This window comes from Lissotriton vulgaris, chromosome 6 (genome assembly GCF_964263255.1).
Source record: "Lissotriton vulgaris chromosome 6, aLisVul1.2, whole genome shotgun sequence".
Lineage (NCBI taxonomy): Eukaryota > Metazoa > Chordata > Amphibia > Caudata > Salamandridae > Lissotriton > Lissotriton vulgaris.
The window spans coordinates 547852557-547878884 of record NC_141694.1 but is presented as its reverse complement, the minus strand read 5'-3'; positions in this window follow the sequence as shown (position 1 = coordinate 547878884).

Genomic DNA, 26328 nt, shown 5'->3' with positions numbered 1-26328 from the left:
AGCCAGCAAGCTCATGGAATCACTTTGGTTCTGGGAAGGTAGAGAGGCAGGCCCAATCCTTCTCACTCCCAAGCAAGGAAGGCAGGATGCAGCAAGACAGGCCCAGTAAAGCAGGAGTTGAGCAGATCCTTCCAACAGCAAAGCAATCCCTCTTCCTGGCAGAATGTCCTCAGGTCCAGAAGTGTACTGAGTTGGTGATGTCAAGGGTCCAGTACTTATGCCCAGTTGTACCTTTGAAGTTGGGGATTAATTTTAATTACATTTACTTAACAACAAGAGCAACCCTCATGTCCATGAGGACATGGGTATCAAGTAATCCTGAAAACATGCATTTACATGGAACTCATTGAAAAAATAATTATGAATATCACAAATATTACTGTGCAGACTCAATATGAAAAATAACACTGTCAAAATAAACATTTGGAAAAAAAAGATAAATCAGCCAGTATGTAACACGGTTCAGCCGAACCGATTTTTATTCAAACAAATAATAAAAATTTGCACAATTTTATGAAAGTGTGTTGAGAGAAAATATAGTAGCAGGAGATCCTAGATGTGTAAACACACCAAAACCAAAGATAACACAAAGTGGTATGAATCAAAGGCAAAAACTGGTAGTTGGTTGATACAGTTATGAGGCAGCAGTTCCAGTTAAAAACACTCATGGATACAAAAATGTAATCATTGTATCAGCAAAAGGTGATATAATCTTGTTGACGGCGTTTCAATCCCTTAGGGATAGTGGGATCTCATCAGGACTAGGAAGGTTTGGAGCTGGGAAGAGGGTTAACTTGCCAGATCAACATGGTAGTTTAATACTGCACACACAGGCTCTGCAGTTGCAGGCCTAAGACATGTTTAAAGGACTACTTAAGTGGGCGAAACAGGCAGTGCTGCAGGCCCACTAGTAGCATTTAATTTACAGGCCTGGGGCACTTGTAGTACTCTTTACAAGGGACTTATAAGTAAATTAAATATGCCAATTCGGGATAAGCCAACGTCAACAGCTGTTGATGTGAATGGGCTTTGGCAGGCCTCGCCCTGATTGTCTGGTGAATCTCTTGAAGTCAGTTGCTCTGCGGCCTGCCCAGGCGGAGGCAGCTGACATTCCTCTTCTTCTGGTACGGGGTTCCTTTCACAGTCGCACATTTCCTGGCCGGTTCTAGGATGTGGCAGACTTCACCCAATTAGCACTGAGGTCATCCTCACCTGGGCTGGCATGGGCTATCTTTGGTATTGTATGACACTATGGGTCATATTTACAATGTCCTTGTGCACTTTTACACTTCCGGAGTGTCACTTTTGTGATGCTACGGAGGCGTAGTTGGCCAGAGCATATTTACAAGGCCAAGAGAATCCACCCTGCGTGGCTTTTCAGGGCCTTGTAAATATGCAGTTGGTGTGGAAGGGGCATTCCATGGGTGTTGCTTTGGTTTTTTCCACACAACACTCATGGTTTTTGACATTGCCCCAGATATACAACATGGCGTTAACCTGGGGCATCGCCACAAATGAGCGACTTCCCAAAGCAGGTGTAACAAGGAGAAATGGTTACATTTATCCTCGTTTTTCCCTCTTTCATCTCGTAGATATAATACATTCCTGCTCTTTTCTTTTGATGTAAAGCAGCGTGGCTAGAAGGCTTGCGGCACTAACCTATCACAAAATATTGTATATATGCACCTACACCCCTAAGAGCATACTCAAATATGCCCCCCCAGAGCCTTGAGACCCTCATGGGTGAGTAGCACGCTTTAAACTCCCTGATTGAAATATCGCCCAAAATATCTAACACAGAAATATCGTAACGATATATTTAAATAGTAGAGATACAAATACAGATGACAATATTATCACCCAAAAATTTAAAAATATTAAAATATCGTAAGAAAAAATGAGGAAATATCAAACATCATCCACATATTCAAATTCAGGAAACATAACAACAATAACGATAACCAATATATCATGAGATAATTTAAAATAAAACAAACAACATTAAATTAACAATATATACACACCAATATGAGTCAAAATAAAATGAATAGGTTAAATATAAAACAAAAGTACTCTCTAGCATTTATCATAAATGGGGCATAATACAATTCTAAACTACTCTCGCGCATTTGCTGCTGATTGCTGGACGACAGGGGAGACCTGTAGGAAATCCTTCCTCTCAACGCTGCAACTCGCGGAACCCGCTGCGTGGGTCCCGCTTCGACGGGGTGAGCTGAAGATTCAAGGCATCCTGCAAGGGCTGCGAGCAGGCGGAGGCGGAGGCGCAGGACTACCGGTCCCAGGAGCGCCCGCCTGACCGCCCGCCCTCAATTAACACACCTGGGCGCTCTCCCTGCAGGACACGCCCCCAACTGACCGGGGAGAAAAGGCTGCGGGACAGGAGTAGCAGCGGGACTACTCTCGCGCATTTGCTGCTGATTGCTGGACGACAGGGGAGACCTGTAGGAAATCCTTCCTCTCAACGCTGCAACTCGCGGAACCCGCTGCGCGGGTCCCGCTTCGACGGGGTGAGCTGAAGATTCAAGGCATCCTGCAAGGGCTGCGAGCAGGCGGAGGCGCAGGACTACCGGTCCCAGGAGCGCCCACCTGACCGCCCGCCCTCAATTAACACAACTGGGCGCTCTCCCTGCAGGATACGCCCCTCCCACCCTAATCCAGGCATTATAAAGTCAACAGCTCGTTCCCGCGGCGCGGGAGCGCGCGGGAGCGACCGGGAGAAGCCCGGGACAAGGGCGGGACCGTCTGTGGCCGTCCGGGGACTACCGGGGACGGGACGGGCCACCCCCCTTACACTTGGATCCTGTGATTGGTGAGGATAAGTAATTACTCTCTATCCTTACTAATACACACTTTTTGCTTGTGCACAAACGGTGATCATGTCTACAAGGGGCAGCCGGAGCAAAACTGCCGCTGGAGGAGCCAAAGTGACTGGTCCCATTGACAATTTTATTGCAAAAGCAAATGATGCAATAGACCAGGGTATATCTTTACTGAATCGACGGGTTTCTTTAGAGTTGGCAGAAGCTAAAAGGTCATCATTGGGTCTGCTAGCTAATGCGAAAACACCCCATCGAGACCCTGAAATACTTAATAAACCTGCTGTAATAGTGGAAAGACACAGCATGCCAAACACTGTTGATTTATCTGCAACTCAGTCACTATCAGAATCACAGCTGAGTCTGGAGAAGTCACCAAATTTAGATCTGATAGAGGACTTTAACACACAATTAGATATTGTAACTGAGTCTATTCCATCAGTGAACCTTGCAAACGGTCTAGATCCAATTATGATAGAGGCATCGCAAGCCATCTTTAATACTGAAAATACCTCTATCGTGAATGACACATCAAATATAAATTTGGACCGATCTGTTGTTCCTGACATACCCATAGTTACCAGCAGTAATACTCTGAATGACTCAACTACTATCTCAAGGAACTTGAGAGGCTTGAGGGAGGGGGCTGTACAAAAACTACCCCCACATAAGCCAGTCACAATTGCACTCAGTTCTAAGGGGAATCCACAGGGTCAGAAAAAGCAGGGGAAGGACCAAACAAAGAACAGTCTTAAGAAAGGAAGTAAGAAAGGAACTGTAGATTCTGTATGTGCTGGGGAAATGCCCAGCTTAGCCATGTTGTGCAAGGATTGTACCTCCAACAGCCAATTAATAATGAAGGTTGGAGAACTTGTCACTGCTCATCTTGCCACTATAGACACACGACTGGGACTGATAGAAAAACAATTGAATGAATTAAGCACCATAATTAAGGGACCCCCGGCTAAACCACCAAAACCCACTCCCCCTCAGCAAAAAATCCCCCAGCCAACGCCTAGAACTAATCTACCCCCTACTGCCACAACTATCTCTAAGGCAGTCCCGCTGGCTAAAAATTTGTCAACAAAACCAATAGTGCAAACCCCAACTGCAAAACCCCAAGATAATAACAAAAATACTGCAGGGGATAATCCCACTATTGGTAAAGATAAAGCCAATGAGGCAAATAAGGGAAATGAGTGGCATAAAGGGAAAAATAAACGATTTGCTGCCAATCTACCCCCAGGCTCTAGTCCCTATGTCGTAGTGATGACAGGAGTCCCTGAGACCCCCGATAACATAGATGAGCCATCTTGGTCGCTACTTAACAAGGTTACACATTGGCTGAATAATAATAGGCCTTTACCATCATACTATGTAAGTAAAATCTTGACAGTACGAAGAGTACCCTGGGTAGGCCATGAGAAAAAGAGAACTCAAGGTGACTGTATTATTATTAATTTCAATGACCCGCGTACAGTGGATTATATCTGTTCTTGGGTTAGTGAGGGATATAACGAGGGCATTGAGACAAGGCACCTCTCATATTTCTACCCGCCAAGAGGAAATCTCAGACAAGAAGGTTATGATGATTATGATTATGGTTTAGACAAAGGGTGGACCCAGGTAGGACAGAGAAATAGTTGGGGAGAATGGGGGAGAAATAACCATAGGCACAACAATAATAACAATCATTGGAATTTCCAAAGACCCCATTTAGCAAGGGATCTAACTTGGGGGTTCCCCACATCCAATAGATTCAATGCTTTTAATACCTTGGACATGGTAGACTGACTCCCATCATCACCCGAACTTCAAAACAACTCACCAGTTGTTAGTGTTAGAGACAAAAACATCAATGAGCCTCAGGTAGGAAGCATACAAATAGATGAGATATATGCTACACCAGTACAAGGATTAGTTAACGCATTGGGTCAATTAGCTCCCTTTGGAAAAGAAGAAGAATATGCCATACCCCATGACTTGGCGATACACGAAGGTAGTGAACACCCAAAGGAGCATAATAAGGAGTTTAAGATCTTAAGCTGGAATGTTGCTGGATTACAGCAAAGGGTCTCTGATCTTGAATGGTTAAAAGTTATTTCCGAAAAGGATATAATATTATTCCAGGAAACTTGGGCGACAACAGCGGTGCATATAGAGGGTTTCCACTGTTATTGTATTAATGCCAGAAAGCCTGTCTTTGGCCGCCCGATTGGAGGTTTATTGATGGGGTTCAAGATAAGCATAGGAGGGTCCATAAAACTAATTCATTCAAAAAATCCAAATATTCAAATAATTGAGTATACCCGAAGGGTTCCATACTATCTCATTAACTTTTATAACAACGATTTTAGTTCTACTCCGAATAGGAATTTTATTGAACTTTTCGGAGAACTATCTAAAATAGTAGAAAAGTTTCATTATCAAATAAGCACCAGGACAATATTGGCTGGAGATTTTAATGCCAAGTTTATAACACCAAAAACGAAGAATGCACAAATAGATAGGGCATACAAACGGGGCAAAGAACTAGAACGCTTCCTTAATGAACACATCCTAATCGATATAATGGATGTTGACAAAAAGGAGCCACTTATCTATATCCCAACCTTTAGAGGAAGAGATTTTTCTAGTACAGTGGATTATATCTTCATGTCCTCTGACTTAATAAATAGAGTTAATAAGGTCGGTGTCCTTGAAACTGCCTTTGGGGACCATAACGCTTTGGTGGTCAACATTGGCTTAGGCCCCCCGAATGCCCTTGTTCGTTCCCTGGGGGCAAGGGATATTACGGTCTCAGCTAACAAATTGAGGTTAAAATGGCGAGGGATAAATAGTGGACAAGTAACGGACACTATTATAAGTAACCATGGTCCGCTACTTGAATCATGTTCTCTGGATGATGGGAACCATTGCAGAATAGTAACAGATTTTTCTAAACTCTGCAACACCATTAAATCCCTCTTAAGTGTCCCTATCAAACCAACTGTCCCTGAGCCAAGGTGGTTCGACCGCCATTGCTCGGCAGCAAATAAAGCTCTTCGCAGAGCTTTAAACTGTAAACCGAGAAGTAAAATAGACGTGAGAACCGCTAGATCAAATTATAAAATAGCTATAGGCTCAAGGAAGGCTGCTCTACTAACTGGGCAATGGGAGGCATTAACAACTGCTGCTACCCTGGGGAGCAGCACCACTTTTTGGCCTGCCGTTAAAAAGATGCGGGATATGGGTAAGCAATTAACCCCGACTAGCTGTACCATAGCAAGTGAGCAATGGGAATTGCACTTTTCTAAAATATATGCCACTCCTGGCGTGGTTTTAGAGGATTATACACCAGGAACATTAGAATCCCTAGAAATCACTGTGGGGGAAGTCACCGTGGCTATTAATCAGAGCCTTGGTAACAAGGCTCCTGGGCCCGACGGCTTCCCAATAGACCTAATCAAGCACAACCCAGAACTCTGGGGAAATATTTTTGTCAACCTTTTTAACAGTATACCGTTTGCCCCAATACCCGCAACTTGGTCCACGAGCATAATAGTGCCTATTTATAAAAAGGGCGAAAGATCTGATCCCGCAAATTATAGGCCTATTTCGCTCTTGGACAACACTTTAAAGATCTTGGGTAGGGTACTCTATTATAGAGTTAATGACTGGGCTGAGGAAATGGGGGTACTCGACCGTTGCCAAATGGGTTTTAGACGCAAGGTGGGAACCATCGAACAATGCCTAAATTTAAATCTCTTAATTAGCAAATATAATATTGCTAAGGCGTCACCCATTTATTTGGCGTTTATGGACTTATCGTCCGCATTTGACCTGGTGAACAGGTCAAAATTGTGGTCGATTTTATTGTCTTATGGCCTGGATCCCCCTCTGGTACATTTCCTTGCCTATGTCCATAAAGACACAAAGGCACAAGTACGGATTGACATGGAGGGTACACTCTCTGGCCCAATCAATGTAGAAAGGGGGGTGAGACAGGGGTGCGTTTTAGCACCCCTGTTATTCATCATCTACATAAATGGCTTAAGAGACTCCCTAAAAAAGGTTACCCAAGATGTCCCTAAAATTAAAGGTTGCCAACTACCGTGTCTTCTATACGCGGATGACGCTGTGCTTATGGGATTAACACCTAATGCCCTACGGGCACTAGTCAGGGATTTTGCATCATATATGGGGAATTGGGATTTAAAAGTAAATTTTAAAAAATCATTTATCATGTCTTGCGGGCCGGGTGCTAAGCAATTAAACTCCATTACGATAGGAGCTGATAAGTTACTCCTAACTAAAACTTTCCCATATTTAGGTATGGTCTTTGCTGCGAACGGCCTGTGGAGTGGGCACATCGCCCACGCCACAGGCAAGTTCTCAAAGGCCATAAACTCAATTTTATCTCTTCCCAAACCGAGGAAAGTGGGAGCAACTAAAGCAATTTTAAAGATTTATAGGCTCCAATGCATCCCAGTGGCAACTTACGGTGCCGAAATTTGGGGGTCGGTAAAAACCCCCTCAATACAAAGAGAAGAAAATCGGCTCTGTAGGAAGCTACTGGGTGCTCCCATCTCATCATCAGAGTTTATTTGTCACTCAGAGCTGAATGCACCATATATTAGTGACTTTATCGCAGCCAGGCCTGCACTATTTTGGTTAGCCATCTGGGTAAATGAATATGCTAGCCTAACACATGATATTTTGAGGGAATGTTTAGCTTGTGATAAATGGAATAAGATCCCATGGTTCCGTGGCGTACAAGAGAGTCTGTCTAGCATACACAGGGGCAACCTCTTTGAGAATCCATCTCAAATACAGAGGACTGACAAAAAAGTAGTCCAACTTGAACTGTATGCCAATTACAGGGAAAAAAGATTGTCAGAAGAGATGAAGAAACAAACCGTTGTGTCCTATATTAACAATGGCTTATTAACCCAGCAATTTCCGTTGTATTTGACACTACCAATGTGCTACTGGGAAAGATCTCTATTGTTTAGAATGAAAGCAGGAACGGTAAAATTTTTACTTTGTTTTCCTCTGGGACACACCGTAGATGACAAGATTCTGTGTCCTTGTGACGGAACCAGCAAACAAAATGATCTACATTTCTTCTTCATGTGCAAGTTTTATAAGAAATACATTAAATGGTTCCTAGCACCATATTTTAAAAAACGTAGACCCATTTCCCTGAATCAGTCTTATTTGATGCTTTTAAAATTGGAGGACGATGAACTTATATTTAGGACAAGTTGTTTTTTAAAAGTCATTTTTAATGTACGTAGAAGTATGGAAAACCCTTGAATTATCAATGATTATTGTTCCTCTCTTGCACTTTTGAAATGTGTGACTTAGTAAATGCCCTAATAATGTATTTTATAGTGTCTATTGTACCTTTGTAGTTGTAATTGTAAATGTCAAATTGTTTTTTTTTAAAGTGTGCTTTTATGGATTTTTGAAATCCGAATAAAGATTTTTGAATTGAATTGAATTGAATACAATTCTAAATAGTCTGCAACCAAACTAATAAATTAAGCTTAAAAAGAGTTAACAAATTGAAACTCTTTTCCAATAAAAACGCCACAAAAACACAGGAATGCAAGTCTACAAATGAAGATTTTAGCGATAAATGACAGCAAAGTAAAGTAATGAAAAATTGAGACTATTTTAAGATAAAAAATACTTTAAACTATGCTACATATTTGCTTCTCCAGACATACAAGTGCACTCTTGGCAAGAGGGAAAAATTACTGGGAAAAAAATTAATAAAGGCATATACTCAAAATTCCTTGAACAACAAAAAGACCTCTTGAACTAATGCACAAAACTAAAATAAAAATAAAAATGCATTAACATAATAAAATAATAAATTAAAGCAAAAGAAATCTAACTAGAAAAATATCACCACAACTAACAAATCTCTTCCTCATGCTAGGAACAAAAAAACCAACACCAAACAGGCCTACAAAGCAAAAACCTACAACTAACATGAAATAAAGGCAACATCTAGAATGTAAGTTAAAGTGTGCCGCTGCGATTTAAAACTCTATATTATATACTCTAAAATCATCGATAAAATGTCAGAAACAGCAAAATAAATAAAATCTGAAAAAAGAAAGCTGTTATTCAATTTTAGAGGTGTGGGGTTTGAGAAGATTGGGTCGGAGGTAAAAGTGAGGAGGCTTAGTCGATTTCTCAATGATGTCTTCTTAATTGAAGTTATGGGATATTAAAATAATTATGAACTCAGGAGTAACCAAGGGTCTTTTTTTCTTCTCTTCAGGGCAATTGGCAAATTAAATGTCCCTGGAGTCTCGGAAAAAAAGAAAAGGCAAGTGAGAGGTAAGAATGAGTCTGGATTTAAGGGTTTTTCTTCCTGTTCCCCACACCTCTAGTAAGAGGAATGAGTGAGAGTGTATGTTCTTCAGAAAGAAGGCATACCCAATTCGTGTATTTACTTTTTGAGCTTTTCCTAATTAATAAAATTAATTTGTGCTCAAAAAAGAAGATTAAATAAAAGAAAGTAATAATGCAGATGTAGAAAACAAAACAAAATGCGAGGAGGACATCTCTACTCCCTCAGAGCTGGTAATTGAGGTAATGATTCATAATGCAGACAGTGTTTTGTGCTTAGATGTGCAGGCACGTATTTAGAATTGTGTCACCTTTCCTTCACCACTCAGCACTTGTGCCTGCAATAGCCCTCCCCTCCCTGCTCCTGCTCGATTCCTGTTTCCGCCACTCATCCACTCAGCTGCAACTCTCGAGTTGGGGCGGTCATCAGGTGTCCTCCGGGGAAAACCAACACTCTTTGAGTCCAGTCTACATGAGTTTGGCGGTGGTCTCCGGGTACACCTCATCCTCCTTCCACGCTCTCGCCAAAGTTCCAGCCCATCATCCCTTGGTTTTTTCTGCTTTGGATTCTTCCTTCTTTCTGCTTGTCTCCTCCACATCAGTTCTCTCCTCCACACCACTTCCTGCTTTCTGGCTTCCTTCTTCTTCGTCTTGGCGTCTGCTGATTGGATGTATTTGTTAGTCTGTTTAAAGAGATAGGCTTTCTTTAATGCGGTGTCGGTGGGCGTAATTCTTTTCCCTTCTCTTTTCCAGGTTTGGTGTCGCGGGACCCCAACAACAGGACGTTTTGGCTATAAGCAGGTAAGTGAATCCTTTCAAGAGGATATACTTATTGTGAGAAGCGCACCACCCAAGAGAAGACACACTGGAAACACATTAAATGGCATTAGGGGACATAAACAGCCACCTAATATTACTAAAATAGAATTTAGAAATATTCAGCAGGACCTAAAAGATGTCAGTGCAAACTCAGAAAGGATGTTTGAAAATGTTACAGCAAACGTTCCTGAAAAAGACATAGGCCAACTCCCTTGCATACAAATCCTGCACAATAATTGCACATAGAACAGGTGGGAAAATGCCAGAAGCACATTAAAAATATATATAAATATACACATACCCAAAAACTTACTAATTACACATAAAAAATACACCTTCTTAGTATATGACAGTTTCAATAACAATAAGATTATTTATGCTACCAATAACAAATTGCTAACTCTAACACAATATAACACATTGATGATGGATGACCCATTTAAACACACTACATGGACAATATCATAATACAAAGATTGCATTACAGTATGCACTATTACCTAGGTAACAAAATTGAAATGCTTGGACATGTAAAACAGCAAACTAACAGTTATAACCCTAGAAATAAATCATCATAAACTATGAACAGGCAACGATTTCAAGCATACTTAAAATCAAAACACACACTGCAATTCAGGGTATTGCTACAGGCAGAGGATATGGAAGCACATACAAAAACCCACTTTTCTAGAATATGCTACTAACCTAGAATTTGTACACATAAAAAAACAACTTCTAGCTTTAGCATGTGTCTTGGAAACAGAACTCACTAAACATTACGATAGGTTAATTGAATCCCCCTGTTACCAAAGGCATGACAAAAGAACTAGATAAACGAATGCATTATTTTGAGGATACTTGGGTTGGTCACATGGACCAATCAGGCCACAGACACCAACCCAAGTATTACATTCTAAGGTGTAATGTTTACTGAAGCATTGCGTCCCAAGAAGAGGAGACATTTACCACAGTGAAAGGGTGGCACAATTCTTTCGAATGAACACTTTGAAAAAGCCACCTTGCACTCACAAATACTTAAAAAACAAAGCTATCAGGAGCTAAGAATGGATAAAGCCTTAAATCAGCTCTAACAAAAAATCTCCAAACAAACTAAACTCATGCATGAATCCTAGTGTGCAACATAGGACTCTATGCTAACATCCGAAGCCTATCATATTTTAACTCAACAGCAAGATCTCCAAACCTAACTACATTTGAGAAAGCATTAGACTTTATGCGGACTCAGATTTGCTCCTCCTGCTCCCAACTGTCCTACCCTGAGGAAAGTATTAGACATGGGGGGGAGGGGGTAAGAAATACAATTGCCTATCCAAACCTGACCACATTGGTGAACGCTTTAGACCTTGAGGGGATCAGATTTGCTATTCACTCAAAAAAACTTATGACATTGGGGAAAGCGTTGGACTTCTAAGAGGTAAGATTTACTATTCCCACTCTGGTCTAAACAACAGTAGGGAAAGCGTTGGACTATGGACGGGTTACATTTGCTAATCCCACTACAGTGTAAGCAACAGTAGGAAGAGCATTGGATTTTCGAAGGGTTAAACTTAATTTAAAGTAAAAATTATCTCCCTTCCTACAATCCAAAAAAACCAAAAAAATCTTATTCAATACTTTTATTAAAAATAATTAAACACAAATTAAAAGAATATAAATGTATAAGAAAACACTTACCAATAATTTAATTAATAAATGAGATAGAGCAAAAATATACTTATTAAATCAATTGCAAAATGAACAGAATTAAATATCATAAACGGACAATATTTAAGGTCTGAGGGTGAAGTATTGTTTATAGTGGTGATAGCTTATTTAAGATTTTCTTCACAGTTCTTAAAACAACAAAGGACTTTTTACTCTTAGTTTAGAATTGCAAAAATACATTTCAAAATGATGAATGCAGGAAACCCCCAAATCATTTCACAAGTTAATATGCATAAGTTAAAAACCTGGCTAAGAATGAATCCCAAAAATAAAAACAAATAATTAAAATGAAAAAATATGGTTTGCCACCACTTGGTTAGTGACCACATGTATCTATAGTGTGACAGACCTGTCAAAGAGCATTCCCAGTTACACACTTTCTTCACTGGGGTTGAGGAGAACCCAGTTCTGTGGGCCATGGTAGAGGGAAGAGAAATCTATTCACTAGTGCTAGTAAAAGGATTTCTGTTTTGTCACCTTTAAGGTTTAGGGCCTCATTACTAGTGTGGCAATTCACGGACCGCCAGGCTTGTGGAAGCATGGTGGTGGCGGTCTTCCAACCACCCTATTACAACCTGGAAGGTCAGGCTGCTCTGGGACCACCGCAACAGCCAGTGATCAGAGATCCCTGGCAGTGTTGTGGCGGTCTTGAGGCTGCAATATGCTTGGCGGGACAGCCACTGTCCCATCAAGCATATTACAACTTTCCGCGCCAACCATGGTTTTCATGGAGGTGAGTCCGCCATTAAAATCACTGCTGATGAAGCATGACACCGGGCTGTGTGTGAGGCCGGTCTGTTACTTTTTATGAGATGCCCCCAGTAGTGCCGCTTCTCCTTTTAACTCTGTAGGAAGTTTTAGGAACACACCCTAGGAGCAGCCTATTTTGTGTTTGCATGGACTGCAGTAGTCCATGTCATGCTGGTACTGATTTTTACATTCCCATTGTGGTGCCTATTTCATAGACACCGTCATGAGAACACCAAAGAACCGCCCGCCAGACAGGAGAAAACTCCTAATCTGGTGGGCGGTTCAAACATGGGTTTGGTAGTTGGGGAGCAAGGCGGTCCCACTCCCACACCACAAAACTCATAATGAGGCCCTTAACCAATTGTTCGGCATCAATATAGTCATCTGAGAGAGGCAGTGGGTCAGTTTAAAAAGGCTGCATAATTCTTGAGCTAAAGGTAGAACTGACTGTGTGTCTGTGTATGATACACCAACCTGTAAAAATCTAGAATAATGGAAATGGGGCATGTAATCAATATTCCCTCTAATAATGTATGTTAGTGTGCAGCAGCACAGAGTCTGTGTGCGTTCTTTTCTGAGCTGTGTGGAAAAATGAAACTCAACAGGAGCCACATTGCGACATTTAAGGCTGATTACGGGGCAACCTCTACTTCTTTTTTTAATGAAATGGTTTGAAAGGTAAATATGTAATATCATATGTCTTGCTAAAAGCCACAGGTTATACAGAACATTTTAGATCAAATGGTAGAGCTTCTGAACAATTTCCAGCATTTCATGATCTGCCAGCACACCCAGAGGAATTATTGTTCTGAGATAGAAAATTCCTTTATGTACCTTGCAATTTATTTGTAGAGTCAAACATACAAAACCGGTCTTAGATTGCTTGTGTTCTGCTCCAGAGAGTACCAGGCTTGGCAGTTTGGGCTGGTCTGTTCCAGTTGAAGCAGGAACAAGACTGATTTTCATATGGCTGGGCCTAGTTTGAGGTGGAGTGGTGGGAAAAAGAATAATGGGTTGGAATGTTACGCCGAGCTATTGCCAGTGGTTAGACTTGATACAAGAATCTTCCCATTGACTTTTGTGTGTTTGGTTTATTTGCAGAGTACCAGATGCTATTCAGGTGCTTGGTAGACCTTTTCAGTAGCACAGGATTAATCATTCTAATCTGGGTGAAGTCATGTCTTAAAGCAAGACATGAGGGAGGGCTAGAAGCAGTTTAAAGACCATGAAGTGTTTGCTCCCTGATTCATATAACCAAACACAAAAATGAACCTTTAGGTCTATATAGTGTAAGCTCGGCTGAAGAAAACTCACCTACCTAGAAGGCATCCTTTTAAGGACGGTTTACCGCAACCACCAGGTGTGGCATGCTCCATCATTGAGGTAAATCATTGGTGTGTCAAGCGGAATTGCTGACATACCGTTAATGGACTCCTACACCCCTTGAGCCCCATGCCAAGGACAGCAGAGGTATGACACCTACTATCTCATTAAGTGAGTAGCCTCTGCCATTATTAAACGGTGGTCACATTTTGGAGCATTTTTCTGCCCTACAAAATATCCCAAGTATGACCTCGACAGATTCTTGTGCAATCTGAAGATAGCCCATCATTACTTCTTATATTCCTGTAAAGGAACAAATTCACACAAAGGGACAATTACCACCTTCAAGTCCTATTTATGATGACTGCTTCTACTCCCTATTGGTCCCTATCTTATCTTTTGCTTTTCTGTACACGAACAACCAACTCTAGGCAAGTTCAGTCCTGATGAGACCCTTTTACCTCTTCAAGGGTTAAAATGTTGTTGACAAATGTACAAAGGCAAACTGTTTTTCATTCTCTGTGATACAATAATTTATTCCATGTGTCCTGAATTGTGTTGAATTCAAATTGCTGTCCTTTGATATAAAGCAACCAATACACCACTTATGATCACATTTTACTCCAGTGTTCTTTTTTGATTGCAGTTTTGGTTTGTCTTTACACCTGGGGTCCACCCATTTCTCTCTATTTTCGAAATTCTTCTCATGGTTTTGAGATGCACCTATAAAGTGTTGATCTGAATCATCTTTTTTACATAAAATTCGATTCGGCTGAACAGTAGTTACTAACAAATACTGGCTTTGCTGAATTCCTTTGTTATTTTAGAACCAGGTTGATGTTACAAAGTTTTATTCCAGGCCGAAAGATTTGTGATACTTAAGAAATATTTTGTAATTGAGTTCCATGTGAACGCTTGTTCTAAGCATAACCAAGTATTACACCCGATGTTTAGGATACCACCAGTGAATCCATCACCCCGGCACATTCCAACGGATCATTGATTTTGTATATTTGTACGTTTTTAATATATAAACCATTATTTTGGGTTTCTGAGCATATTTTAGCAGTAGCACCCGTAGGTCCTGAATAAGGCCACAAGTCCTTCGGGGTCAGGGGCTGAAACTCGTTGACCTTTGTGACACTTAAGCGGGTCTAATGTTTCCTGTAGTGCCTTTCTGATTTTTAATCCTAGTCCAGTGTTGCTGAATAAAGATAGCACTGAACCCTTTAGTTAGTTTTAATCACTTGGGGCCATATGTAGGTAATCCAAATTTACAGATTCTAAAATTCCGAATTTTACCGATTCGGTATTTCAGAATCGGTAAATGGTATGTAGGTATTGATTCAGTAAATTTTACCGAATCGGTAACATTCGGTAAATATCGATTCCGTATTTACCGATTCGGTAATTCACATTCATTCCTAGGGAATGAATGGGATGCCATTCACTATTACCGATTCTATAAATACCGAATCGGTAATAGGGTGTGCATATTCAAGGGTGGCAGGGTGTCACATTGACACCCTGTTGCACCACTGACTCGTGCACGAGTGCACATGTGGCACACATACATGCCCTAAGGGCATGTATGTCTTCCACATGGCACTCTTGGAAAAGCACAAATTTGCTTTTACTAAGGTTTTCGATATTTACCACCAACTTTTAGTTGGTGGTAAATACCGAATCCTTAACTTCAGAAATGCACTCACTTGAGTGCTTCGTACATTACGAATTCGGTAATTTACCGAATCGGTATTTTAAGGATTCGGTAATTTAACGATTCCTTTAATTACCGATTCGGTAAATTACCAAATCCCTAAATTTGGCCCCTACATCTCAAATGCCTAACACCGGTCGATAACGGCCGAAATTCAGTAATTTCGTCCGTTACCGACCGGTATTGGGCTACTGACTAATGGTCCTAAGTCCCTTATTGCACTGCATCCCCCACCACCACTTCAGCTCTTTCATTGGGTATTTAGTATATACCTCCAATAGCATCAAAACATTCCTGATCTCCTCCCTATCAGTGAGGGGGTTGTAGCCCGTATCATGACTAAGCATCATGATATGAGGTGCTTCAACAGTGATGAAGCATGCCATCTCTGGTTGGTGAGAGAAACCATCCTTTAAAAGGATGCCTTCTAGGTAGGTGTGTTTTCTTCACCCGAGCGTATTGCCTCCTCCCGGGTGCTTTATTGCGAATTAATGCAGAAGGGCTGCATAGACCCCGCCCCAGCACTGGGGCAGCCATCTCCCTGAGGCGTTAATTAAAAAAAATAAACAAGGGTGGGCCTCGCAGTCCCCCGCACCCTGGGGGACTGCCACCCCCTGAAGCATTTTGCTAGAAAAAGTGTGGGGGAGCCCCAGGACCCCACCTCCCTAGGCACCACCACCTCCTAGGGGGTAAAAGAAAGAAAGGAAGGAGGCACCCCTCCTGGAGCCCTACATGTCCTTCTGGACTGCCAACCCCCCAGGGCCGGCTCCATCAATGTCCTGGGGCTCCCACCTCCAGGACATTTCAGCTTGCTATGGCTTGGCTGGAACACTGCACCAGCTAAGCCATAGTAAACACTCCGCTTTTAGCAAGAGAGAGCAAAAAATGCTCTTGCTTCCTAAAAGCAGAGCACGTCTGTTTATCTACTCACTGTCAAGAGAGCACAGAAACAGACAAATTGCTTTGAAATCCAGGGAGTTGCATTTTAGCAGCTCCCTGGGTCTCAGCAATGCTGCCTCCTGCAGGAGGCAGGGAGCCGGCAGGGAGCTGGCAGGGAGCTGGCAGGGAGCCTGCAGGGACTGCAGAGGCATTCAGGCTCCCTCCTAGGTCCCCAATGGTGAGGTCAGGCCCCTCCCCTTTTTGTGTGAAAAAAATAAGAGGCAGACCCTGGGGTTTGGGGTCAAAATCAGCCCAGGCGGGGGGCACACTGCCCCTCCCTTATTTACTCATATATATATATATATTTTAATAAAGGGCCTGTCCCATGTCAAAAAAGGGCAGGCCATGCAGCCCCCTTTCCTTTATTTAAAAAAATAATGACATTGGAAAAAGAGAAAGACGGGGTCCGTGGTCCCCGGGGCAGTAATCAGCCCGTTACCTCCAGTAAGCCCCACACAGCAGGATTGCTGAAAGGTGGTCAGAGGCCATGCCACCTTTCTCCACCAATCTGCAAACATGCCTCTGTGCACTGGTGGTGAGGGGACGACATCCCTATGCCTCCTGAGAGACTCAGAACTGTGGAATTCTTCCCCCAAGCAGTAGTGCACCATTGACCACCTACCACTTCCAGCTGCGTCTGCGCCCGTCAGCGTCTCGGAGGCGGCGAGGCGGCAGCGGACTCTGACTAGGAGCTGGGAGGATGATACATTATACCTCTGCTACGCTTCGGTCCGTGCGTACTACATCTTGCCTGTGTCGCTCTGTGTTCCCCGGCCGACACAAGGGTAAACGTCGTTGCCCGGCGTGTGGCTGGTCGCCCACTGGGTCACGTTGCTGCACCCCTAGAACATCCAAAGTGCATGCGAAACATCTTTGTCTGCTGTTGAACACTAGATCGGTAGGAGGACATGCTCAGCACATCTACGATCTTCTTGTCAGGGATAATCCTCTTTGCCTGCTCCTGACCGAAACTTGGTTGGGAGAGGCGTCCAATCCGGACGTCTTTACTGCGATCCCTCCATCCTATAATATCTTTCGCCAAGACAGGGCGAAGGGTAGAGGGGGCGGAGTTGCTGTGGTGGTGAGGAAGAACATTTCCTGCTCTGTTCTTCCTGTTAACCCCATTGAGGGCTCTGAATCCCTGGGCTTTACGCTCAGACTGTCTCCAGTTCAAGCACTTAAGGGTCTGCTAGTCTACAGACCCCCTGGCCCGGTGGGTTCCTTTTGGGAGGATCTACAGACAGCCATCTCGGAGCTGGCGCTTTCTGCACAGCATTGCTTACTGGCAGGCGATTTCAACTTTCATCTCGATGTCACGGACGATCCGAATGGGGCTAAATTGCTGGATATTACATCTCCGCTCGGCTTGACACCGTTTGTGTCAGGGCCCACACATGAGAGAGGGCATACCCTCGATCAAGTGTTCTCTTCTGTCCCAATTGTTGACATCGAAACACGGCCGGTGCTCTGGTCGGATCACAGTCTGATTGGGTTTTCCGTGTTGGAAAATGGGCGGTCTGACATCTGCGCCCCCACGGTGCCCAGAACGGCTTCGAGAGCGCTGCACAGAGTGATGCCAGATATGTTGGAGCAGGCGCTCACGGAACATCCCTGCCCCCTCTCGGGGGATCCGGAAAGAGACACTGAGGCCCTGCAGTTATGGCTGACTGAGAGGTTAGATGATCTTGCACCAAGGGTGACCCCCGGTCCTCGGTGATATGGCAGTCGGCACCGTGGTTTACGGAGGCGCTGCGTCTGGCTCGCAGTCAATGCAAGGTTGCTGAGCGGGCCTGGCGCCTTCAATATGATGGGGAGGCCAAACTCGCCTATAGATCGGCGGTGAAAGCCTATCATCGTGACATTCTGGGTGCCAAGCGGGAATATCTTGCCAGGAGGATTGAGACGGCGGCGAACTCCTGTAAGGAGATCTTCACGATTGTGAGGGAGTTCACGGCCCCTTCCTCCTATTCTCCCCCGCCTGTCTCTTCGGATGCATGGGCATGTGATCTTGCCACTTTTTTCACCGACAAGATTAAGGCTATTCAGGCCTCCTTCTCGGAGAGCGTTGTGGAGGGCTGCTGTGGCCCCGGGGCAGGACTTGGAACATCGTCCCTGCCTACGGCAGTACTGGCTGACTTTCCACCTGTCTCCAGTGATATGTCCCGGGCCCTGCTGGCCAGTCTCAAATCTGGTTCCCCGCTTGACCCCTGCCCTGACAAATTTTTGGCCGGGATGGCGGCAGTGGTGAATCCCCTGGTCAACCCTATCCTCAATGCCTCCTTGAGAGAGGGGAGTGTCCCTCGCACCTGGAAAAGGGCGATGGTGATCCCCCTCCTGAAAAAGCCTGGTCTTGATGCCGAGGTCTTGGCCAATTATAGGCCAATTTCACTGCTCCCGGCCCTGGCTAAGATCACCGAGAAACATGTTCATGGTGTCTTGTCGAGCTTTTTAGAATCTAACAACTTGCTCCATCCGTCCCAATCCGGGTTCCGTCCGAACTTCAGTACGGAAACGGCGTTGGTGGAGGTCTCTGAGATCATCAGGGAGACCTTGGATGTGGGTGGCAAGGCCATGCTAGTCATGTTGGACCTGTCGGCGGCCTTCGACACCGTCCCTCATGAGGCGCTTCTCGCTAGGCTTCATGACATCGGCCTAAGGGGGACGGTGTTCAGATGGTTTTCATCTTTTCTGGAGGGCCGCCGCCAGACGGTCTGGGTTTCCCAGAGCTCCGCCGAGATGCCGCCATTGGGAGTTGGGATTCCACAGGGATCTGTGTTGAGCCCGACATTGTTCAACATCTTTATGTCCCCCTTGGCGGCAGCGGTGGAGGCTTACGGAGCCCAGATCGTGTCCTATGCCGACGACACGCAACTCCTTTTCACATGTGCTAAAGACCAGCCATTTGATGGGGAGAGAATTCGGGACTGTCTGGATATGGTCTTTGGCTGGTTCCAGCGGAACAGTCTAAAGGCCAACTCCAGTAAGTCGGAGGTGTTATTCTTCGGCTGTGTCACCGATCCCGAGTGGCGGCAGTGGTGGCCGGCCGCCATGTGTCCTCCGGCACAATCTTCCTTAGTGGCCAAAAATCTTGGCGTTAAGCTTGACAACAAGCTTTCTCTCAGATCACATGTTCTTGGCCTGGCTGGCACCTGTTTCGGCGTTCTGAAAATGCTCCGCAAGTTTCTTCCACTTCTTTCTGCGGAGCATAGACGGATTACGGTGCAGGCGCTTATCGGATCCAGGCTAGACTATGCCAATGCTCTTTTCCTGGGTCTTCCAGAGTACTTGGTCCAGCGTCTGCAGGTGACAGAGAACTCGGCAGCGCGCGCAATCTTTGGTCTGCATAGACGCGCACGGGCATCTGGTCTTCTGCGGACGCTGCATTGGCTCCCGATCCGTAAGCGGATTATGTTCAAATCTTTGACGCTGGTGCATAAAGCTCTGTTTGGCTCAGGCGCAGGATATCTACAGAAGAGATTGGCTTTCTATCGCCCTGCCCGCTCATTGCGTTCGGAATCCCTTTTCACGGCTGTGGTTCCACGCGTGAGGAAGGCCCGGATTGGGGGGCGCTCCTTCAGCCTCAAGGCCTCCCAGCTGTGGAACTCGCTTCCACTGGAACTTCGCAGCACTCCCAATCTGCTTCAATTCAGAAGGAATTTGAAGACTTGGCTTTTTAATCTTTCTGTTTAGGTGGTTTTTCTTCTTTGTTTTCTCTTGGGCTTTTGTTTTTCTTGTTATGTTGTTATACACTGTAGCTTTATGTGGAAAGCGCCAGGACACTCTTTTAGAGTAGCCGAGCGCTATATAAACACATTTTAACATAACATAACATTTTAACATTTGCAGAGTGTTTAAAAAAGGGGGTGTAGCAAACAACTGTGTGGGACTTGCTGGAGGTAACAGGAGGGGCAATTGGTCACCAAGGACCCTCAATAGCCAAGGGGACTTCAACCCCCTACTAGTAGTGCGCCAGGTGCGCCAGGTGTACACATAGGTGTAGAAGTGGGCCACGAGGACCTCTCATCAATACCACAGTGTGGGTCTTACTGGATGTAGCAGGAGGTGGAATTAACCCCCAAGGACGAACTTGGCGGCCAACTACCCCTCCTGTTACGTTCAGTTATTCCCTCACAGAGGGATTGCTAAGTGGTGTTCGGGGGCCACTGCCCACTCTCTCCACCACTCTTTCAATGCGCCTCCAGGTGCACCATTGGTTGGGGGATGAAGACCATTTTACTCCTGAAGGACCTTGGGGGCTAAGAAGCCCTTCTTGTACCTCCTGTAAGTCAGACACAGTGGGATTTCTGAGAGCAGGTCAGCGGCTCCCTTTCCCAACCACTCTGCATATACGACAACTACTTAAAAAACCATTGAAATTCACTGAAAAAAACAAAGGTCACACGGATGTTATCATTCAGCCCATACACAACCAGTGAAATTCAGCCGTTATAGTTAGTGAGCTAACTATAACTTTCGCCCCGCAATGCACTGCTTATGACCTCACATATTATATCACTCAAGACATGCTCAGTGACATCACTGATGGCATCTCAAATGACTTCACTAATAATGACATCATCCAGTGACTGTCAGTGTTTTTAAAGAGGTTATGAATGTTAAATATATATATGCCATTGTGTACTGGTAAATCAGAGGGTTTATGAGGGCCTCTATGTATGATTCAGTGGGTGTATGGCTGACTGTATAAGTGAGTGATTAGGTGTCACAGTGAATGTAGGGGTGAGTGACTAGTTGTGTGAATGTCTGCATCAGTGTATCAGTTGGTATCTAATTGGCTGTATGGGTATGTGAGTGGGTATGTGAGGGGCTGTGTGGGTGAGTGAATGGTTGCCTGAGTACCTTTTTGGGTGTTTGAGTGTCTGTGTGGGTGAGTGAGGGGGTGTATGATTGCTTGTGGGGATGAGTGAGTGGGTGAGTCGGTGGCTGTATGGGTTTGTGAGTGTGTGTATGGCTGTGTCCGTGAGTGAGTGTGCTATATAGGTGAGTGACTGCATACATGAAAGACAGTGTAGGTGAGTTTATGTGGTATATGAGTGACTGTATGGGTGAGTGAAGGATTGTGAGAGTAGCTTTATGGGAGAGTGTCACTTGTGATTTTGAGAGTGTCGCTTGTGATTTTTAAATTCTATTTCCTAACTATAATGTCCCTGTAACCTGTGGAATTTTCAGTAAATTTCTAGGGTTTTAAGGATTCTATTACCTAATTGTAACATCCATTTTTAGGTTTCGCCCTGGCCGTAGCACCTGCAAAGCAGGTGCTCCGCCCAGGGCAAAATCTTATGATCCTACATATGGGGCTTTGGTCCCGCCTCTGTCTTCCATTGGCTAGCTCCATAAATGGAGGTTAGCCATTGGAAGACATCAGTGTCAATCACTTTCTCCCGGTCAGAACGCGAATCGTGGGCGTTTCTGACTCTTTTTTTAAGTCCCGCTCCTTGATGCTGTGTGTCCCGGGCCACGCTGTGATTGGCTGCCGGCCCGGGACACCCCCGTGACGTCATTCCCCGGGCCGCGCTGTGATTGGCTGCCGGCCTGGGACCCCTCCTTGAACTCATTCCCCGGGCCACGCTGCGACTGGACTGGCTGACTTTCCACTGACAGTGAGAAAACAAAAACGTATGCATATATATTTATCTTCTCAATAATTTGTCTTTGTGTTTAACGTTTAGAGAAATGTCTAATTTAATGGCTAGTTTAAATTTTATTTGCATGTTTGTGTTAATATTTGTCTACGTTATATCAATATATCATTGAAAATTGTTTACCCTTTCTTTAATATTTCAATTTGTTTCTGTGTTAATTGTTGCATTACTAGTTCAACTTTCTCCATAATACATCGGTAGTTAGACACTGCAAAATTGGCCGATTAGTTCACAGTTGCATTAGCAGAGAAGGTGACCAGGGTTTCATTCGGCCGAACTTAAACTGCATTAACTAAAGTTTATGCGAAAACAAATATTTAATTAATAAATATTAATTGCACCAACAATCAATATTGCGGTAAAAAATGTTGTTTTGTATATCGCATCCGCTCTAAAATGAATGGATGAACATGCATTTGTATCCTTGTTGACAAAATATTAGCATGCTTGTCAACAATAATTTTTTTGTTTTAAGCGAAATCATTCACTGGTTTTAGTGATGCTCGTAGATATATTTGCATATTTCAAGCAGTACAAGATGGCCGCCACCGCAAATCATGCTGTAGGTAGCCGTTCCTCCTGTGGCTTTCTCAGTCCATCCCAACACTCGGACAGGGCTTTGTGCATGCGTACCTTGTTCACCTGGCCCACACTGGAGCCGAGCGGCCGGTGCAGAGCCTGCTGGGCAGCTGCACAGACACAGTAGGAGGATGTGCTGCTTTCGCACTGCCCCGAGGGCTTAGCCCCCTCTCCGCTGCCATGAGCCGGGACATGTGCCCATCCTGGGACTGTGCGCTGCTCTCCCTGGTGCTCCTCTGTGGGAGCGCCCACCCGGGGGAAGCCGCCATGGGCCGGGCAGAGAAACATAGGCTCAGGTAAGGGAAGGCTTATGCAGGGGATTGGCTGTGAGAGACCTCATGTGACAGTGCCTCTAGAACATTTGACAATTGGACCTTTGCTTCCATTGACATCATACTTGCGTCTTGAGAACCACTGACTGCACCTACTCAAATGTTGTCACCTTGTATAAGCCTATAGAGTCTCTGAGGTGTTATTTTCATCTGTGGATTTACTGCCCTCGTCTTCCTTTAGCTTTGGTAGAATGGCGTTCATTGGATTTCTGACCGTACTTTTAGAACTGCAGAAAGCTCCATTGACACATGTACTTCCAGAACAGGTGACGGTGCTTAAGGGGCACTGACATAAAAATGACTTTTCCCACATAGTTCTGGTACCTACCACTTTTTCCAGTGTTGCAGCGCTCTAAATAATGCGTTGACCTAGCTTTTTATCCTACAGTTTTCCCTTTTTGATACTCGTGGAAAAGAAACCTGTGCTGTACAAATTTGGAAATAGAATCTTCCTTTACAAGACAAACACATCAGTAGTAATTAACACCATGACATTGTATAAAGCACCTTAATCCTGCAGAATTATAAATTAAACGTGGCATGATACGTGTCAGCAGCATAGTGAATGTAAGCACTTTTACTCTTCGGTTTACATCTTTGAAATTTGGACTTTGTGTGAAAAATTGAATTCACCTTTTCAGTGCTAATGTACACACGTACTAATGTAGATGTATTCACAACACTTCGGTACTTAATTTTTCCATGGTACCTGTCTTGCTGTTAATTTTCACTCTAAATAATAGGTGATGATATAATCTCAGTGATGCATATTTTATCACGTTTGAAAGTATTAAAAAGGCTTTTGGCCTTAATGAAATTGTAACCGTTGACCATCAAGTTGCTTACCGAGTTTTGCAGTAGGAAATGAACCCAGTGATAGATAATGACCATATTTGCTGGCCACGTTTATCAGCTGGTAAGATAGCTCAATGTAAACTACCTACAACTGAGAGATGTTCAGTTGGAAAGTCTGTGCTTCATATAGTAGTAAATATTTCTGGCATTAAGCTGGTTTCCTTCTGTGTATAAGGTATAGGTTCTGTTGTAATTTACTAGTAAGACAAATTATGCACAAGTTGCAAACAATTGCATGTAAGCAAGTAAGGCGGCAATTAACATCTATAATAAAGTATCAGGAAACAGTTACTGTTGTGTTGTAGATGCTTTGTTGGTAATAGACTTATCCACCCGAACATCAGTGAATTTGAAGTCATGCTATTTTTCTTCCTTGCACTGTAGACAATTTGCAAAGAATCTACAAGCTCACTTAACCGCACAAAATGACATTTCCAAAGGTTATGGTCACCATGTTAGCTACTACCAAGAGGGCTTACAGTCGTCCTGTTCTTCACCTTCCACATACCTCAGGGTTTTTTTTTTTAGGTCTTGGACAGAAACGATTGGCCAAGTAGTGAATGGTCTTCAGGCCTCAACCTCCCCTCCGCCCCGTGCTGACTCGAAGACAATAGCCTTTAAATGTAATGTGTGGGGGGGCTCTGTGGTTGTGTGGGGGGTCTCTGTGTGGGTGTGTGTGTGGGGGGCACTGTGTGAGTGTGTGTGTGGGGGGGCTCTATGTGTGTGGGTGGGGCCCTGTGTGGGGGGCTCTCTGTGGGTGTGCGTGTGTGGCATTTGCGAGAGATTATGCTATTGACATTGTAAATGACAATGCCATTTATTTATCTGTTTTCAAAACCAACACATAAATAAAAATTCTATGTGTATATATTATATCGGCTTCGTTCCGCCGAAGAGCGATGCACCACCACAAGTGTGCCATCATTTCCCAACCTCGAACCATTGGGAATCCAGTGAACACGAAAAGAGGAATGCGGTGCCGCCGGGGACTGTCCTCAGTATTTGGACCCAAATCAGCCTTGAAAGTGGGCTCGACATATGGAAACTGTTTGCCAAGATTGCTGAAATAATGAACATGAGTGAGTGCACTTTAAACAGCATGTGAAAGCACCTCCCACTGGATAGAAGAAATTTGACACTGCTGATTGGCCCACAGGCTCCAGAATGCAAATATAAAATTGGCCACTGGAGGAAATGAATTTGAATTGAGGAAATCAGGCTGTGGGAACAAGTGGTGTATTTGGGTGTAAGGCTTACCTCTGGCAGTAGACATTGCATCAGGCATTTTCATAATGCATTGACTCAAGTCCATGACATTATTTACTCTGCAACACTGCTGCTCATGAACTTCAAGAAGGCTTTTGACTAAGTGGACGGGGCTTAACTACACTTAGTATTATGAAGTATAAGCTCTGGCATGACCTTCTGCAACTTTGTTAACCCCTTCCGCGCTGATGACGGAACCGCTCCGTCATCAGCCGCGGTAGCTCTGTGCTGATGACGGAGCGGTTCCGCATTGGCCCGCTCGATGCGCCTGCGCGGCGCTAATTTCACGTCTGCGCGGCGCGTTCTATTGAGCGGGCGGGGCCATGACCGAACCGCTCCGTCATGAGCACAGCTCAACCGAGGCTGGTGACGGAGCAGTTCCATCACCAGCATTTGCGTGCCGCGCAGCCCCCACCCCCTTAGCGCTGCGGCGGAATAACCGCCGCAGCAAAGGGATTAAACTCCTATATACAGAGCCTTGGGCGCAGGTCCTCAATAATGGGGTAGTGTCATCTTCTGAATCGGCATGGCACTAGACAGAGTTGCCCTCTCTCCCCACTCCTTTTTGATCAGGCCATAGAACCTTTGGCTTGGATCATTTATGTGATGCCCTGATGTAGGGGTGGAGCTGGGGTGGGATGTGGGAGGATAAGATCCCATTATATGTGGATGATGTTCTCCTTTTCATTGTGGACGCCAGACGTCCGGCCCTGGATGTTCTGCACCTGCTTGAGGAGGCCTCAGGACAACTGGTGAACTTAAGCAAGTCTTTATTAATTCCATTACGTGGGGCTAATGCTGGTATTACCTGCCAATCAGATATCCTAATCCACCAACTCAGCTTTAGGCGGTGCACATAACCATGGTGCTAGAACTGATGTGCAGTCTCAATCTTACCCCCTCCTCCTACAGGCAACTAAAGCCAGCTTATGCACCTGGAACACTATCCCCCTTAATACAATGGGTCCAATTGCACTCATAAAAAGGATGAAACTTTCCCACTTTCTGTATGTCTTGCAGACCTTCCAGCTTAACATCCCCAGTACCTTGTTTAACGGATTAGCAGCGATGCTCCGGTCCTTTCTCTGGAAGGGTCGACCTCCACACATAGCACTTGATCAATGCTGCTGTACAGTATATGATAGAGAGTTAGGGGTGTTTGACGTCCTGTT